General features: G+C 38.9%; 1 protein-coding gene across 1 annotated transcript in view; it reads left to right on the top strand.

The window, feature by feature from the left end:
- The window catches only part of NELL2 (neural EGFL like 2), a 332,233-nt gene that overhangs the window by 165,480 nt on the left and 148,985 nt on the right, over window positions 1-17,768 (top strand).

Below are 17,768 nucleotides of genomic sequence, written 5' to 3'. Positions count from 1 at the left end.
GAGTTTTTCTGCAATAGGAGGCTTATGTCCAGGTGTGTTAGTAGGTTAAACTGCAAAGGTAGAGGCCAGATTGTGGAGGAACAGTGGGTTATATGGAGTGATTCTACTCCAGATTTGCTGACCAACTGGCTTACAGTAAACATGTGAGACACTTCTCTACTTCAAACAGTTTCCTTGGCTGAGGAAAGAGAGTTACTCTGTTTTTTGGCCTAGGTCACAAGGGTTTTGTAAGAATGAACACATAGTGCCTATGAACATGCACTGTAAGAATCAGAGTGTTTCAAAAATGTCAGATGGTGGGGAGTTAATGTTGTGGCTCAGTGGAAATGAATCCAACTGGTATCCATAAGGATGCAGGTTCAATTCCTGGCCCCCCTCAGTGGGTTAAGGATCCAGCGTTGCCATGAGGTATGGTGTGGGTCACAGACTCAGCTCCGATCCCACGTTGCTGTGACTGTGATGTAGGCCAGCAGTTGTAGCTCAGATTCAATCCCTAGGCTGGAAACTTCCATATGCCGCACCTGCACCCCTAAAAAGAGAAAAAGAAAAGTCAGGTGGTGGATCTGTCCAACTCTGTGTGCCTGGTTCCTCGCTGGGGGCTGCAGTCAGGTTGGTGATTTTACTGCGCTTCCCAGCTCAGTAAAATGCATCGTCTCGTTTCTCACAATGATTATTTCAGACCTTCACCATTTCCTGCCAGTTTTGACTCTACTCCTTCTTTTATTCTCAGCAGATACCTTCTTTACCAGGAACAGTATCTTCCTCATCCTCCTGCTCTCATTACATAAATCCACATGCTTCTCACACCCTTTCTTCCTCTCCCTCATCTTAGTAGAATAGGCACCCTGCCTCCTCTGAGTAATGGTCCATCTTAGTGCCAAATCTCCTCTCTTCCTGTCTTCAGAGGAAACATTCTCCATCCATTAGCCTCCCAAATTTGGTTTTCCACTTCTTTCTAGTTGCTGCTTCTCATCAGCATTAAATAAGCTTAAGTTCCCCCATTAACCCACCTACCCTTCTAGCTTTTGTGTTATTGCCCTCCTTTTTTTATAGTCAGATTACCTAAAGGTGTGATTTGTTTTCACTGTCTTTATTTCTTCATGCCAGATGCTTTCCTAAACTCACTTCAGTCTAGATTTTTCATCCCATATCCCCTCCAGATTACACTCACCAAGATCACTGATAGCTTCTATAATGTTAAATCAGATATTTTTCAGTCCGTATGTTGCTTGACCTCTTGGCAGCAATTAAATCTATTGATCACTTCCTCCTTCAAAACCTCATTTACCTTATCTACATGAAAGCACATTGTATTGATCAGGGGTTAGAGTTGCAAACAATAGAATCCACTCTGGCAGTTTAAGCAGGAAAGGAATATATTGGAGGCTGTGAGATAGATGGTTCACAAGATATGTGGGAGGACAGCTTTCAATGATGTTAAGCCAAGGCAGCACCTATCACATCTTGGTGCAAATCCTACCACCTCTGTCTCTTGGTGTCCACACAACAACTCACACAAATGCTGCCTACTTTCCACTGCTGACACCCAGGACTGGACTCCAGAAGCTGTACCACTGCTCCCACACTGAGTGCTGAATGCCTTCTCCACCAGGCTTGCTAGAAGATCTCATGGCCTTGCTTAGGCCCGAGTTCTCCTCTGAATTGAAGTTTGGCGTCAGTGCCCCTGATTGGCAGTCCTGGGTTACAGGCCTTTATTTTATCCATCAAGTACATTGGAAATTAAGAGTTGTGACTTTTATCTTGGGGAGATGATGATTCCCCAAATATAGAAGGTGTGTTGAAAAGATGGCGCTACCCCCAGTTCAACATTTGTCTACTTCCAACACTCTTCCAGTTTGCTGCTACGTCTCTGAGCGATCTTTTCAGTCTCCGTTCTTCACTTGCCCCTTAAATGTTGAAGTTCCCCAGGGCTTCATCTTAATTTTCCTCTCCTTATCCAGCACCCTCTCCCTGGGTGACATTGTCTAAGACCGTGGTTTTAATGACTTGCTCTGTGCGCAGGACTCCCAAATCTTGATCTCCAGCCTTGTCCTCTCTTCTCAGCCCTAGGCTTACATATCTGACAGATGCTTCCACAGTTCTACTCGGACATATCATAACCACCTCAAAATGAGCATGTCTAAATGCCATGCTTCTCTGTAATCCAGTGTGTTCCTACATTTCCCATGGCACAGGTCCACCCAGTTGCTGAGAAGGAGGATGTTATTCTTGAGAGCTTCTTTCCTTCCTCAGCAGGTATCTAGGTCAGTGCCAGAGTGCATGAAATTTAGATCCCATGTAGAGGTTTTTTGTTTTTCAGGGTTTTTTTTTTGTGTTTTTTGTTTTGTTTTGCTTTGTTTTTGTCTTTTTAGGGCTGCACTCGTGGCATGTGGAAGTTCCCAGGCTAGGGGTCGAATCAGAGCTGCAGCTACCAGCCTACACCACAGCCACAGCAACTCGGCATCCGAGCTGAGCCTATGACCTACACCATAGCTCACAGCAACCCTGAATCCTTAACCTACTGAGCAAGGCCAGGGATTGAACCCATGTCCTCATGAATACTAGTTAGGTTCATTAACCACTGAGCCATGTTGGGAACTCCCAGCCGTGTAGAGTTTTTGAATCTGGCATACTATGTCCATATTCAATTGGAATAGACTGTCACAGACACAGAAAGCCAAACTACTAAGAAAGTGTCCTCCTCACTTCCAGTTTTGCTTCTCTCCACTCCATCCTCTGCCTTGCCATTAGAAAGATCCTGCTCAGCAACTCATGTCATCTCATTCCCTAGCTGACACCCTTTGGAGGAGAAGCCCACACACCCCTGTGCATGTGCTTATGTGGACCTTGGGTCTCTCTGGAAGGCTGCACCACAAATTAGTAACCATGGTTGTCTCAGGGATCGGAATGAGAGAACTGAATGGCTAAGGGTCAGACATACTTTTATTGTGTACTCTGTTGCATCTTGGAAAATTTCTACCATGTACATATGACATATTAAAAAACTGACTTAACGAACTTCAGTAGTTTCCCACTGATCATAGGATAATGTCAATCACTTTGATGTGGTCTGGAAGCCCTCCACAGAAAGCAGCTCCTGCTTACTTCATCAGCCACATTGAATGTCTTGCTATTTTTTGAGTAGGTAAAATGCTCTTCTTTTTCCCATCTCAGTTGGCTAACTCTGCTTCTCCTTTAGTCTTCTGGTCAGATGTCACATCCTCCGGGAAGCTTTGCCTTGCCTGTAAGACTGGATTTTGAGCCCTTGCTTTTTTTCCAGGCGGTACTATCCTTGTCAAATTCTCATAGCATTATTAGTAGTACTGGTAGTAATATCTCTTTCTCTTGTCAGAAAGACCATAAGCTCTGCAAGGACAGATACTACATCTCTCTTATTCAAGGCTGTGACATTGGTGTCCAAGTGAGTACTTTGGACACAGTATAAGATTTCAATAACTATTACGTACATGGATAAACCACGCATGCTTTTTTTCCTCTGCCCCTTAATATTCCAAATTATCTCACCTTTCCCCATAGGTATTAGTTTATGATCCACTCTCAGCTCTGTTGTGGTTTTCCTATTGCATGTCATTTTCTCTGTCTCTCTCTGTCTCTGTCTCTATCTTTCTCTCTCTCTGTCTGTCTCTGTCTCTATCTCTGTCTCTCTTTCGCTGTCTCTGAATGTCTCTATATATACTTAAGTCAGGAATCCCAAAGCTAGCAGTAATATGTTCCGTTGAGGGTAGCAAGAAGACTGATAGAATGCCAGGGCTCTCACTCTTCTTGAAGAAGGTACTGTACAATTCATAATGAATGGATTTTAAAACATGAATGAAGGAAATATGTGGCTACTATTTTGAGATGTCAAAAAATCATGCATTTCAGTAGCATTTGAGGGATGTAGTTTTTAATACATAAAAATTAATATTTGGTAAACAAACTCATTAATGCCACTGACTTTAAAATATGATTGCTGGCAATTCCTTTAAATGTTAGTTTATTTGTAAATGACATTTTAATTTATTCTTTACTAACTTTTCACTGAGCAGCCTACTTTTACTTGCAAATTTTTCTATTTTTACAAATACTCTTATCTTTCCAAATGTTACTCTCAAATCTCTTTCCAGAATTACATTTCTCAGAACTTAGCCTTTTTCTAGGTTTATGAATTAAGTTATTGATCTCTTTGCCAACTTTGCCAAGCCAGTTTTTCACAGTTGCTGGGCCAAGACTTTGTAATAACCCATACTTATCTGTATTATTCTTCTCTATGAGGAGTTCTTGCCATTGAGCTGTATGACTTCAAGATTTTACTGGCTGAGCAAGAAAGCATCAGTGTTCATTAATATGCTAATATAATCCTTTTACAGGGCAAAATCAAGAATGCTACAGCCTTGGAAATATACCATGCTTTAAAAAATAGCATCACTCATATGCAGGGCATAAGATGAGGGTAGCTGGGTGATGTGCCAGAAGCACATAGGAGGGGGGCAGCATGCTTGAGTGCCCACTGCCTCTAGGATTCCTGTGGAGACTGGTCTATGGCCAAAAGGAACATTAACTTGGGACCTGGGGTCTGGAAGCAGTGTTCTTACATTGATTGCTACTCATTAACCATGTAAACTTGTGCTAGAGGGATCTTCCAAAAACCTGATTCAGTTAACACTCTCCTGAAACCCTCCCCATTTCATAAGGATCAAATCCAGATTTTTTCATGTAGCTCAGGAAAGTTTCCTGGTCTGATACTTGCCACCTCTTTAATTTGTCTCTGGCTTCCTTATGCTTCCATTTCTTCAACTGTAAATGACTGGGGTTAGATTAGATGATTTTTAAAGTTCCTTTCAGATCTAAAAATCTATGACTGAATAATTACAAAGTCAGCCTCAGCTTTCAGATAGGATAAAAAGGAATTTATAAATTCCTGTTTCTAAAATAGATCAGCTTGAATTATCCTAGGGCAAGAGAAGCTGTTCAAGTATAAGAAACAGAGTTTACTTCTGCTTTTTAATTTGGGGAGAGTATGATTGGGTGTCCTACAAAATCCTAGAGAATCAGATTATTCACTGAAATCCTATAGATCATGTTCTCTGTGTTAGAATTATAAAGTATAAGGGCTGATAAAGACTTGGAAACCCCTAGCCTTTGTCTTTATATATGATTAAAGTCCAGAGAGATGAAATGCCTGTCTGGTATAATAGAGCCAAAGACTAGACTCCAGGCTTCTTTATTCCCACCAGAGTGTCCTTCCATGGCAGAAGACTGTTTCACTACCGTGGATTATGTTTACTGTTCATACAGAAAGCCCATGTCTAAGTCAATGCTTGGGCGGTATTCTGGGAAGACAGAGGATTCACTCTGCCAATGTGAGCTCCAGGTCAGACCAGTGTGAATAAGGATGCTTATCTTTTCTTCTTCCAGATGAAAATCCATAAAAGGATTCACTGATATTCAGCAGATATTTGGTGAGGGCCAGCCATTGTTCTAGAACAAGGTCTCCTCTCCTGAATCTTACATTCCAATAGCAACGGATAACAGACATGCTAACAAATAACTTAATAGGAGAGTTTCAGATGTGGATAATTAATATGGAGCAACTGGGGGAGTTCCTGTTGTAGCTCAGTGGGTTAACAACCCAATTAGTACCCATAAGGATGTGTGTTTGATCCCTGGCCTTGCTCAACGGATTAAGGATCTGACGTTGCAGTGAGCTGAGGTGTAGGTCATAGACTCTGCTCAGATCCCGCGTTGCTGTGGCTGTGGCTGTGGTGTAGGCTGGCAGCTACAGCTCCAATTCGACCCCTACCCTGGCAACTTACATATGCCACTGGTGAGGCCCTAAAAAAGAAAAAAAAAGGCAAAAAATATATATGGAGCAACTAGGACTGGCTGGGAGGGTTGCTATAGATTTAGTAACCACTTAAGACTCAGACTTATTATTTTGTGAACGTTGTCATCACCTCGATTGCACTTCTCTTATTAATGCCGCAATTGCATCTTACCAGCTCTTGTGGGATGTATTTTTCCTTAATGTCTTCATATCACAGCAGATGGATAACTTTCTTATATTTGTTGGGCATTTAAGCGCATTCGCATTGTGTCTCCTACCCCATAACTGTATTTCCTTTTCTTTTCCCCTGCACAGACTCCACTGAAATGGAATAGTCTCTGTTCCTCAACATTTCATATTTTTGCTGCCTCTGCTGCCTGCACCAGACTTGAGTCATTACAGTACTGTTCTTTGAACACCTCTGTTTGACAGGAAACTCTGCTGTGGCAGCCCCCTCCAACTTTGTGCAAGTCAGTCACCTCAAGCCTGCGTGCTTCTTCAAAAGCCTCTTCAAGTCCTGCCATACTATCGCATATTCCTTAGTGGCCTCTGTCCTTAGTCATCAGCTGTCCTTTTTTTTTTTTTCCTTTTGGCACTTAGTATAGAGGACTCCATGTTGCTATTCATATAAATATTTCCTGGCTTCTTAGTTTCATTATCAGCTCCTCACGTTGGGAGAGGGAAGCATTATAAAATTATTTATGTCACCAAATATAAATTCCCAAATGCATTAATTGGTGCTTGGAACAAATTAGAGCTGTGTTAGAAAAAAAAAGCTGGTTGCTCCCTATTTACCACACATTGTATATGTTTTTGTTATATAGTATGCATCACTTCATAACATTATTGCTTGAGTGTTATTTCTCCAGCTGGAATTTGTCTTTGTTGCCTCATGCAGTAAATGGACATGGTTCCTGCCCATTACATACTTGTTGAAAAAGTGAATGAAGATTTTTCAAAAACAACGAGCTGTTTCAAAGCCTGTAGTTTGCTCATGTACTTTGTGAATTTTAAGGAGGGGATAGGGGAAGGAGAGCAATATAATCATGCTGAAACTATTTGCCCATGCAATACTCTGTTTTCAAGGAACCATAAATCTTTCTTAGAGATACTGATATGCAGGCTTAAAACATAGAAGACATCTAACTCCACCTAACTCGATGATGGTAGTGATGATATTACTATTTCCTGGATTTTAATTTCTTTTAAGTCAGGGTCTATTCTTTAGCTCTCTGTACTGAATTTTGAAAGGACTGTTAAAAGCCACATGGTTCAGCAATGCACTCATTGCATGAATTTCTACAGTATGTCCAGCTCATGTTTGACTACTTCAATTTGGCAGGTAGCTGCCTTTCGTGGCAGCCCTTCTAGCAATGTGCTATTCTCTGCACTTAGAAAGTTCTAGTGAAGTATATATTCTGCCCCGGTACTATCCACCTAACGTTGTTTTTATACCTAAGGGTCATCCGTATGACTGAGAATTTGATAAAGTAACTTGGACACAAAAAACATATAATAAGTGTGTAGAGATTTGAGCCGAATTGTGAGAATCTTACTCATTAAGTTTTTGAATTGGGATTTGGGACTAAAATATACCCTGGATTAAGATTGAATATGTTTTCCACCTAATTAGTGTTTAGTTATGCCATTTTTGTGCCTGTGAGAATCTGCACATATAAGTAGAAGTGGCATTTTTGTAGCCTTGCAGTTTTAGTATGTAAATATGGCTTTCGAGGGACTTCTTTTCCTGAAGATGGGGCATGAGAAGTTTACAAAGGCAGTCAGCAATTAGGTATGTAAGTTGATATTTTTTGATATTTTACGATGATTTTTTTAATATTTTACTTCTTTTCCCCTTGCAATACTGCTCCAAGAAATAGGTCTGGCACTTCGTATCTCTTAGAATGAATCATATATTTCTGTGTGATCCAAATTATTCAAGTTCCCAAACTGCTTCACATTGAAAGGATTCCTGGTTTTTGTTTTACAATCCTACATTGTGTTCTCTCTGAGCATATGATAGTTTAAAAGGAAACTTCTACTAAAGAAAACTGGACAGGCCATGGCCCCCAACAATATGGGATATAGACCTAACAATGAACAAATGTTAGAGATGGTATTTTGAAGGCCTACTTGCCTTTTCACAAATTATCCCTTATTCATGTTACAAATCAAAATATCCCATAGCTTATAGCTATAAGTAGAGTCATGTTGACAGAAACAACCCCAATTCACTGCCCTCTTTTCTCCATCCTCTCCTACAGGACTCTAGTATTCTCAAAGTTCCCATTCCTTAAGTGTTCTTGGGAGGGATCCGGGGTGTTTCAGATGTACATATGGGTTTTATTTGCCAGGTTTGGGGCTACACCTGCTAGGATAGGCTTCCTTCTCTAGGATACTATTTGGAGAGAGAGACTCTGCCTTCTATACTTAATGTTTACTGCAGCTGGGGCTCAGTCCTGCTCTAGGCACTGAAGCTACTTCCTTGACTCTATCAGGAACTATAGTCTCTCACTGCGAGCTACTCTTGTTTTGAGATGATGTCATGATGATCTCAATAGTTCTCCTCTCCGATAACCAAGATATCTTCCCTGAGTTATGTTCATTATTCTTGGCATTTTCATCCCGAGGTAAATTCTTCAAGCTTTTGTGCACATAGACTTATTTGTGGCCATTCCTCCAGCTCGCAGCTTAAGCTCTGAGAACTTCTGCAATGGCTCTCAGCAACGTTGACTTCCTGCAGCACCCTCTCAGAGGCCAGGATTAAAGTCCTGTGATACAGCTGAGCATATTAAAAATCCCATATGATTCCTGTTATGATCTCTAGACTCTGGAAGCAAATGAGTTTTCATCATCTTCTCCCAGGGTGCCTGTAGTTTGAGTCTTTAGGCTGTAATTGAATGTGTACTTTACTTACAGACCAGTGCAAACCTTTAGCAGTAGCATGGCAACATGAGAAGAGTATTATGACAGAAGTCAGAAAATCTGAGAGTCATTTCAGATCTTCCTTAAAGTGACCTGGACACATTTATTCATTCATTCTACACCATTTATTGACCTCATCATGTACTGGATACTCTGCAAGGTATTATGCATACAAAAGTGAATTATATGCTCAGTTATTCATTTTTTTATTAAATGATAGTTGATTTACAATATGGTGTTAGTTTCAGGTGTATAGAAAAGTTATAAATATATATAAGCATATATATTTATATAATATATATGTATTTTCAAATTTTTTTCCTTTATAGGTTATTACAAAATATTGAATATAGTTCACTGTGCTATACAGGAAACTCTTGTTGCTGTCTATTTTATGCATCTGTTAATCCCATACTCCTAATTTACCCTTCCACTCCCTCACCTTTGGTAGCTGTAAGTTTGTTTTATATGTCTGTAAGTCTGTTTCTCTTTTGCATATAGATTCATTTGTATTATTTTTACATTCCACATATAAGTGATATGTAATATTTGCCTTACTCTCTCTGACTTACTTCACTTAGTATGAAGTATTGCTGAAAATGGCAATATTTCCTTCTTTTTTAAGGATGAGTAATATTCCATTGTGGGGTGTGTGTGTGTGTATCTCAAAAGGCAACTGAGCTCACATCTTCTTAAGCCAGTTGTTTTTTGATGGTCACTTGGGTTGTTTCCCTGCCTTGGCTATTATAAAAAGTGCTGCTATGATCTTTATATTGCATATATCTTTTCAAAATAGAGTTTTCATCTTTTTCAGATGTATGCTCAAGAATGGGATTCCTGGTTCATATGGTAGCACTATTTATAATTTTTAAAGGAACCTCCATACTGTTTTCCATAGTGGCTTTACCAGTTTACATTTGCACCATCAGTGCAGAAGTTCTCTTTTCTCAATACCCTCTCCAGCATTTATTATTTGTAGACTTTTTGATGGTAGCCATTCTGACCAGTGTGAGATACCTCATTTTGTTTTTGACTTGAAGTTCTGTGATAATTAGTGATGTTGAGCTTCATTTCATGTGCCTATGGCCATCTGTATATCTTCTCTGGAAAAAATTTATGTCTTCTACCTTTTTTTTTTTTTTTTTTTTTTGGTCTTTTTAGGACTGAACCTGTGGCATAAGGAGGTTCCCAGGTGAGGGTTCATTTGGAGCCACAGCCGCCAATCTATGCTACAGCTACAGCAACATCAGATCTGAGCTGTGACCTATGCCTCAACTTGCGGCAATGCCTGATCCTTTAACCCACTGAAGGAGGCCAGGGGTTGAACCTCCATCCTCCTGGATACTAGTTGGATTCTTAACTCACTGAGCCACAATGAGAACTCATTCTACCATTTTTGATTGAGTTGATTGTTTTTCACTATTGAGTAATATGAAATGTTTGCATATATTAGATATTAACTCCTTGTCAGTTCATTGTTTGCAAATATTTTCTCCCATTCCATAGGTTGTCTTTTCATTTTGTGGATGGTTTCCTTTACTTTTCAAAAGCTTTTGAATTTGATTAGGTCCCATTTGGTTATTTTTGCTTTTATTTCTTTTGCTTTGGGAGACTACAAATATTACTATGATTTATGTCCAAGAATATTTTTTACCTATGTTCTCGTCTAATGATTTTATGGTATCATCTTATATTTAGTTCTTTAAAACATTTTGAGTTTATTTTTGTATACAATATGAGAAACTTTTCTGATTTCACTCTTCCACATGTAGCTGTCCAGGTTTCCCAGCACCACTTATAGAAGAGTGTCTATTCTCCTCCGTATAGTCTTTGCCTCTTTATCATAATTTACCTAGGTATATAGCTTTATTTCTGGGTTCTATATTCTGTTCTATTGATCTATATGTCTGTTTTGGGACCAATCCTGCTTTGTTTTGATTACTGCAGCTTTGTAGTAAAGAATGAGGTGTGGAACGTTAGGCTTCCAGCTTTGTTCTCTTTTCTTAGGATTGCTTCTGCAATCCTGAGTCTTTTTGGGTTCCATATAATCTTTAGATTATTTGTTCTAGTTCTGTGACAGTATCATAGGTATTTTGATAGAGATCAAATTAAATCTGTAGATTGATTTGGGTAATATGGCAATTTAAATAGTATAAATTCTTTCAATCTGAGAGCATGAAATATTATTCTATTTCTTTCAACAATTTTCAGTTTCCTGTATCAATTTTATAGTTTTCAGCATATAGGGCTTTTATCTCCTTGGTTAAGTTTATTCATAGGCATTTTATTTATTCATTTTTTTTATGTGATTGTAAGGATTTTTTTTTTTTTTTGATCTTTTATCTTTATAGGGCTGGGGGTCTAATCACAGCTGTAGACGCTGGCCTACGCCACAGCCACAGCAATGCCAGATCTGAGCCACATCTGTGACCTACACCACAGCTCATGGCAATGCTGGATCCTTAATCCACTGAGCAAGGCCAGGGATCAAACCCGCAACCTCATGGTTCCTAGTCGGATTCGTTTCCGCTGCGCTACAATGGGAAATCCAGGATTTTTTTTTCACTTTGTCTTCCTGGGTAGTGGTAACCTCATAAAATGAATCTGTGAATGTTTCCTCCTCTTTAATTTTTGGAATAGAATAGTTTGAGAAGAGTAGGCTTAAGTTCTCTGTATGTTTTGTAGAATTCCCCAGTGATGCCCTGGACTTTTGATTGCAAGATTTTTTTTTTTTTTTTTACAGATTCTATCTCATTACTCTATTCAAATTATCAGTTTCTTCTTGACTCAACTTTGGAAAGCTGTATGTCTCTAGAAACTTGCCCATTTTTTCTAGGTTGTCCAGCTTGTTGATATATAACTGTTCATAGTATTCCTTTCTGAATTTTTTTTTTTTTGTATTTCTATGGCATTACTTGTTTTTTGTCCTCTTTAATTTTTTATTTTGTTTATTTACATCCTTTCTCTTCTTCTTGGTGAGCCTGGCTATAGGTATGTTGATGTTTATCTCTTTAAAAAAAACAGCCCTTGGTTTTATTGATCTTTTCTATTGTTTTTGTGATCAATATTTTATTTATTTCTTCTCTGATCTTTATAATTTCTTTTTTTCTTTTGACTTGGATTTTGTTTATTCCTCTCTCTAATTACTTTAGGTGGTAGATTAGGTTGTTCATTTGAGATTTTTCTTATTTTTGAGGAAGATTTGTATCACTATGAACTTCCCTCATAACTACTTGTGCTACATCCTACAGAATTTGTGAGGTTGTGTTTTCCTTGTCATTTGTCTTGAGGTATTTTCTGATTTTTTTCTTTGATTTTATTGTTTACTCATGGTTTTTTATAGTGTGTTCTTTAGTTTCTATGTGTTTTTTTATTTTGTATTTTTCTCTTTGTGGTTGATTTGTAGTTCCATGCCATCATGATAAGAAATGATGCTTGAATTAATTTCTATCCTCTAAAATGTGTTCATTCTTGTTTTGTGACCTAGCATGTGTTCTATCCTAGATAATGTTCCATCTGTACTTAAGAAGAATTTGTATTCTGTTTTTGTTGTTGTTGTTGTTGTTTTTAGATGAAGTGTCTTGAATTAAATCCAACTGATAAATTGTATCATTTAGGATCTCTGTTCCTTTATCCATTTTCTGTCTGGAATTTCTGTTCATTGATATCAGTGAAGTGTTAACGTCTCCTACTATAGGGAGTTCCCATTGTGGCACAGCAGAAATGAAACTGACTAGTATCCATGAAGATGCGGATTTGATCCCTGGCCTTGCTCAGTGGGTTAAGGATCCAGCATTGCTCTGAGCTGTGGTGTAGGTCACAGACATGGTTCAGATCTGGCATGACTGTGACTGTGGTGTAGGCCAGAGCTGCAGCTCTGATTTAACTCCTAGCCCAGGAACTTCTATAGGCCTCTGGTGCAGCCCTAAAAAGAAAAAGAAAAGTTTCCTACTCTTATTGTATTTTTGCCAGTTTTGCCCTTTACGTCTCTTAGTATTTATTTTATATATTTAGATGCTGCAATATGGGGTACATATATGTTAATGAGTATAATATCCTCTTATTGTATTAATCCCCTCATTATTTTATAAAGTGTTATTTTTCTTCCTTTATTGACTTTGTTTTAGAGTCTAGTTTATCTGATATGAATATCACTACCCCTGCTTTCTTGTTATTTCTATGTGCATGAAATATCTTTTTCCACCCCCACATTTCAATTACTGTGTGTCTTTTGCCCTGGAGTGACTCTTTCCTAGGCAGCTTGTTGTAGCTCATGCTTTTTAATCCAATCTTTCACTCTATGTCTTTGATTAGAGCATCTAGCCTATTGACATTTAAAGTAATTATTGATAGGTGCATACTTATTTCCATTTTAACCCTTGATTTCTGGTTAATTTTGTAGTTCTTCTTAGTTTCTTCTTCTTTTTGTTTTTCCTTTTGTGACTTGATGTTTTATTTTGAAGGTATATGCTTGGGTTCCTTTCTGTTTGTTTTTTGACAATCTGTTGTATGTTTTTGTTGGGGGGTTACTCTGGTTTTCAAGTGTGTTGACCCATTACTATATCTACTTCCATTTTTTTTAATTAAAAAATGTTTGTTTGTTTTTCTTTTTACTGGCAGCCATATGGAAGTTCTTGGGCTAGGAGTCAAGTCAGAGCCTCAGTTGCAGGCCTACATCACAGCCACAGCAACATGGGATCTGAGCTGCATCTGCAACCTATGCCACATCTTGCAGCAATGCCAGATCCTTAACCCACTGATCCAGGCCAGGGATCAAACCTGTATCCTCACAGACATTATGTTAGGTTCTTATCCTGATGAACCACAGCAGGAACTTCTATATCTACTTCTTTTAGACTGGTGGTCCTATAAGTTCAAACACTTAAGAACTGAAAGGTCTGCTTTTTTACCTCTCCCCTACATTTTGTGAATTAGGTGTCCTGTTTTGCATCTTCATATTTATTCTTTTGCTGGTAATTATAATCACTTTTACAAAGTTTTGATTTTTCTTTGATCTATATACTGGCTTATTTCAGTGATCTTTAATCCTTCTATATATTTGACTTTCCTATTATGATTTTTCCTTTCCTGTAGATTCTTGTTTCCTTTCTATTTAGAGAAGACCTTTCAGTATTTCCTTGGGTTAGATATAGTATTGCTGTATTCTTTTAGTTTTTGCTGGTTTGAAAGATTCTTTATCTTTCCTCTTACTTGAAATGATAATCTTGCTGGGTGGAATATCCTAGGTTGTAGTTTTTTCCCTTACAGGACTTTGGATATATCATGGCATTCCCTCTGGCCTGCAAAGTTTCTGCAGCGATATTTGCTGTTAGCTTTATTGGTGGGGGTAGGGGGGGGTCCCTTGTAACTGACTTTTTGTTTTCCTCTTGCTACCTTTGGAATCCTATCTTTAACTCTTTCCATTTAAATTATATGCATTGGTGTAGGTCTATTTGGGTTCATTTTGTTTGGGAATGTGTTTCCTGTGCTTCCTATTCCTTGATATACTTTCTCCTATAGGTTTGGGAAGTTTTCAGCCATAATTTCTTCAAATACTTTTTCAATCCTCTTTTCTCTCTCTTCTTTCTCCTTCTGGAACCCCTATTATTCATAGCTTGTCAGGCTTCATATTATCCCATAGATCTCATATGTTGCTTTCTTTTTTTTTTCTTTTTTCTTTTTTTTTTTTTTTTTCATTTGTCTTTCTATCTACTTTTCTGATTTGGCAGTTGCCATTATTCTATCTTCTGGATCACTTATGTGTTCCTCTATATTATTTAGTCTGATATTCATCACTTCTAGATTGGTTTTCAGCTCTGTAACTGTCTAATTTTGACTGGTTCCTCTTTAGTTTCTGGTTCCTTGTTACAGTGATCCAAGTTTCTATTGATAATCTTTCTTAATTCTTTTAGCGTTTTTATTATCTCCTTTTTGAACTCAGGGTCTAATAGACTAGTGAGGTCTGCTTCATTTCATTATTTGTTATTTCATGGAATTTCTCTTGTTCTTTTAATTGAGTTCCTCTGCTTTTTTCATTTTACTTAACTTTCTATGTCTTGATGAATTTAGGAGAAACTCTTATCTAATGTGGTCTTAAAGGGCTGTTTTTATGTGGGTGCATCCTTGTATAGACTTTTTGCGTCCAATATTTTTGTTGTTTTTGGTATGGATGCCAGCCACATCTTTCCTCAGAGTGTTCTGGCTGTTATCCCCTTGATAGAGGGTGTGATTTGTGTTGTGGTATCTAGATGCTCTACTGGGTGTTGAGCAGAGCCACTTCTTTGTTCTGTGTCTGTCACAGCCTTGTCGAGGGCAATATCTGCTCCTCCATTGTAGCAGGAGCCCTGGGAGTCAGGTTCAATAAGTCTTTGTTGCCCTTGAATGCATGTTCTCTATCCCAAAGGATGTGACCACTGAAGCAAGTGAGGCCCAGCAAAGCTATGCACTGTCTTTTCAGACATCTGTGGTTTTGTCCACCTGCAGCTCAAGGTTGCATCTCTTTCTCTGTTGTCTTTATTTCAGACCTAGTACTAGGCTGTGATGTGGAGTGGGCTAGTGCTAGGGGTCGGGGTGCTGTGGCTGCAGGAATCAAGTTGGTTGTGGATCTGGGCTGCCTCTGTGGCAGGCCTTTCCCAGGACCTGTCCACCCCTGATCTGGCTCTAAGCTGTGGTGTGGAACAAGAGCTCCTGCTGGAAATGAACTACTGTGTTCTTCTCACCAACGTCTTTTCACCTGAGATGTGCATTTCTATGGCACTAAGCCCCCAAAGCAGGTCACTGTGGTCAGACCTGCCCCCACACTGTGGACTCTGTTAATGGTCTTCAAGGTCAGAGCCACCCACTCCATGCATGAGCCCATAATGTCTGCCAAAACCAGACCACCTCCTCCTGTGCAAGCATTGATGGGGTTCTCCAATGCCAGACCCATCTTGCCATATGTGTGCTAACATAGGGCTTCCAGGTTCAGCTGAAACCGTTCTGTGAGCCCTCTAGGCTGTCTCCATGGAGCCTAGCCACTGACTTCTAGCAGTACCACCAGCATGCATTTCAGACTAGGAAGCGTGGCAAGGTGGCAGCCATTGGCTCTACTCTCTCTGCCATGATTACCAGCAAGCCAACATGCACACACTCCTTGTGAACAAAGTCCAGAATCCTCCAGTGCCAGCCAACCTCCTAGCAGGAAAAGGGGATCCCTATGTCAAGGGTCTACATGTGGACTTTTCTTCACAGATCCTTCTCAAGGGTGCCAATCTTATACTGATGCCTTTTTCTCTTTTTTATTTTAATCCTACCTGGTTACATGGAGATCTTTTTTGCAGCTTTTTTGGTTGTGCAAGAGATCTCCACTTTCCACTTATTTTTCAGTGAAAATTCTTCCACATATACATATAATTTTGATGTGTTTGTTGGAAGAGGTGAGCTTCACATCCAGATCTGCTTCACCTTCTGATTTGGTAAATAAAGCTTTATTCGAACCTTGTCAGTGTCATTCATTTACATATTATCTGTGGTTGATTTCATGCTGCAAAAGGTAAATAGTTTCAACAGAGGTCCTAAGACCCCAATGCCTTGAATACTTACTGTCTGGCTCTTAGCTGAAAATTTTTGCTGACTCCTGCATTAGACTCTTCACAAAGAAAATTAAAAATAATATTATATCTGTGTTCCACCACAGATAATTAGAATTTGGAATGGGGCTTTGGGAGTTGGCACAAAAACCATTGTTTTTAAAAAGCATCTCATATAGATAGAAACACAAATAGATGATCCCTACCCTTAAGGAGTATATTTGACTTATTGGAAAGAAGAAGCTTACAAAAATTAATACACGTAAAGTAGATAAATCTGTAATGGGACCATTTACAAAATTCCAAGGGAGCACTGCATAGGGAACATTTTATTTTATTAGGGAGGTTTTCTCAGAGAGACATTTAAACAGATCCTTGAAAGGTAAATCAGTTGGTAGACAAGATCCACTGGGGGTGGCCATAGGGAGAAGAGGAGAAGAGAGAACAAGATATGCAAAAGAACGTAAGCATGAATGAGCATGGCCTATACAAGGATTGATTGGAGGCTCAGTGTGCCCAGAATACTGAGAGGGAAGAGGGAGTGAGGTCATAGAATATAAAGCCAAAAAAGTAATGGCTGAACTGGGAAGGGCTTTGTATGCTAAGAAGCTTGTAACTTGCCCTGTTGACTTTTGTTTAGAAGTTGAATAGAAAATTGAATCTCTTTTGTAAAATAAGTAATTAGCTCAGATGATTGCCAAGAGCCTTCCAGCTCTAAAATTCAGCTTCCCAAGAGATTGTGTCAGTTGCTTCTTTTGACCTTCCCAGGACTGGGAACATAGTTGAATTTATATGAATGGCATGCCTCTGTAGTATTGGGTCTCCCGGCTATCTCCTATAATTGATTCATTTTTTAAACAGTACCGATGAGGTCAATGCTGCTTTGTGCATTCACCACAAGGCTTTGAAAAAAGTAGACTTCTGGAGGAAAAGAACCTTGCCTGGTCAATGTATTAAGGTCCTTAATAAAGAGTATTACATAATGATAAAATACTTGTAAAATACTTTATGTTCCATGCAGAGAGATGCTATAAAATGGGGACAGATTTATTGTGAACATTCACATTCTTCCTAGTTAGTATTAGTGCTTATCGTTTGCAAGTCTCTACACTCAAAACTTGGTATGTGAATTACTATGGAAGTTCTCCAGTATGGTATCTTATTTTGATATTCTACAGCTTCTCATTTTTATCAGGCTCTACATTGTAATTTCATCTCTGTTCAGACACTTGCTAGGATACCTATATCTCTACTCGTATCTCTAATAAACTACATGTTATTGGTTTCATATATTTAAGTGATGTTTTTTAAATTCTGGTGTGTATTGAATATTATATTTAGCTCTTGCAGGGTCTTCCCAAGTGTACAGAATAGCCAGTGAATCAAAAAATAATATGTGGGAGGCTCAGTGATTGACGCTTCCAAGACTCTAAGGCAGTCCAGTCTCT

Source organism: Sus scrofa, chromosome 5, assembly GCF_000003025.6.
Source record: "Sus scrofa isolate TJ Tabasco breed Duroc chromosome 5, Sscrofa11.1, whole genome shotgun sequence".
Lineage (NCBI taxonomy): Eukaryota > Metazoa > Chordata > Mammalia > Artiodactyla > Suidae > Sus > Sus scrofa.
Note: the sequence above shows the minus strand (reverse complement) of the source record. Positions and strands in the feature narration are given on the sequence as shown.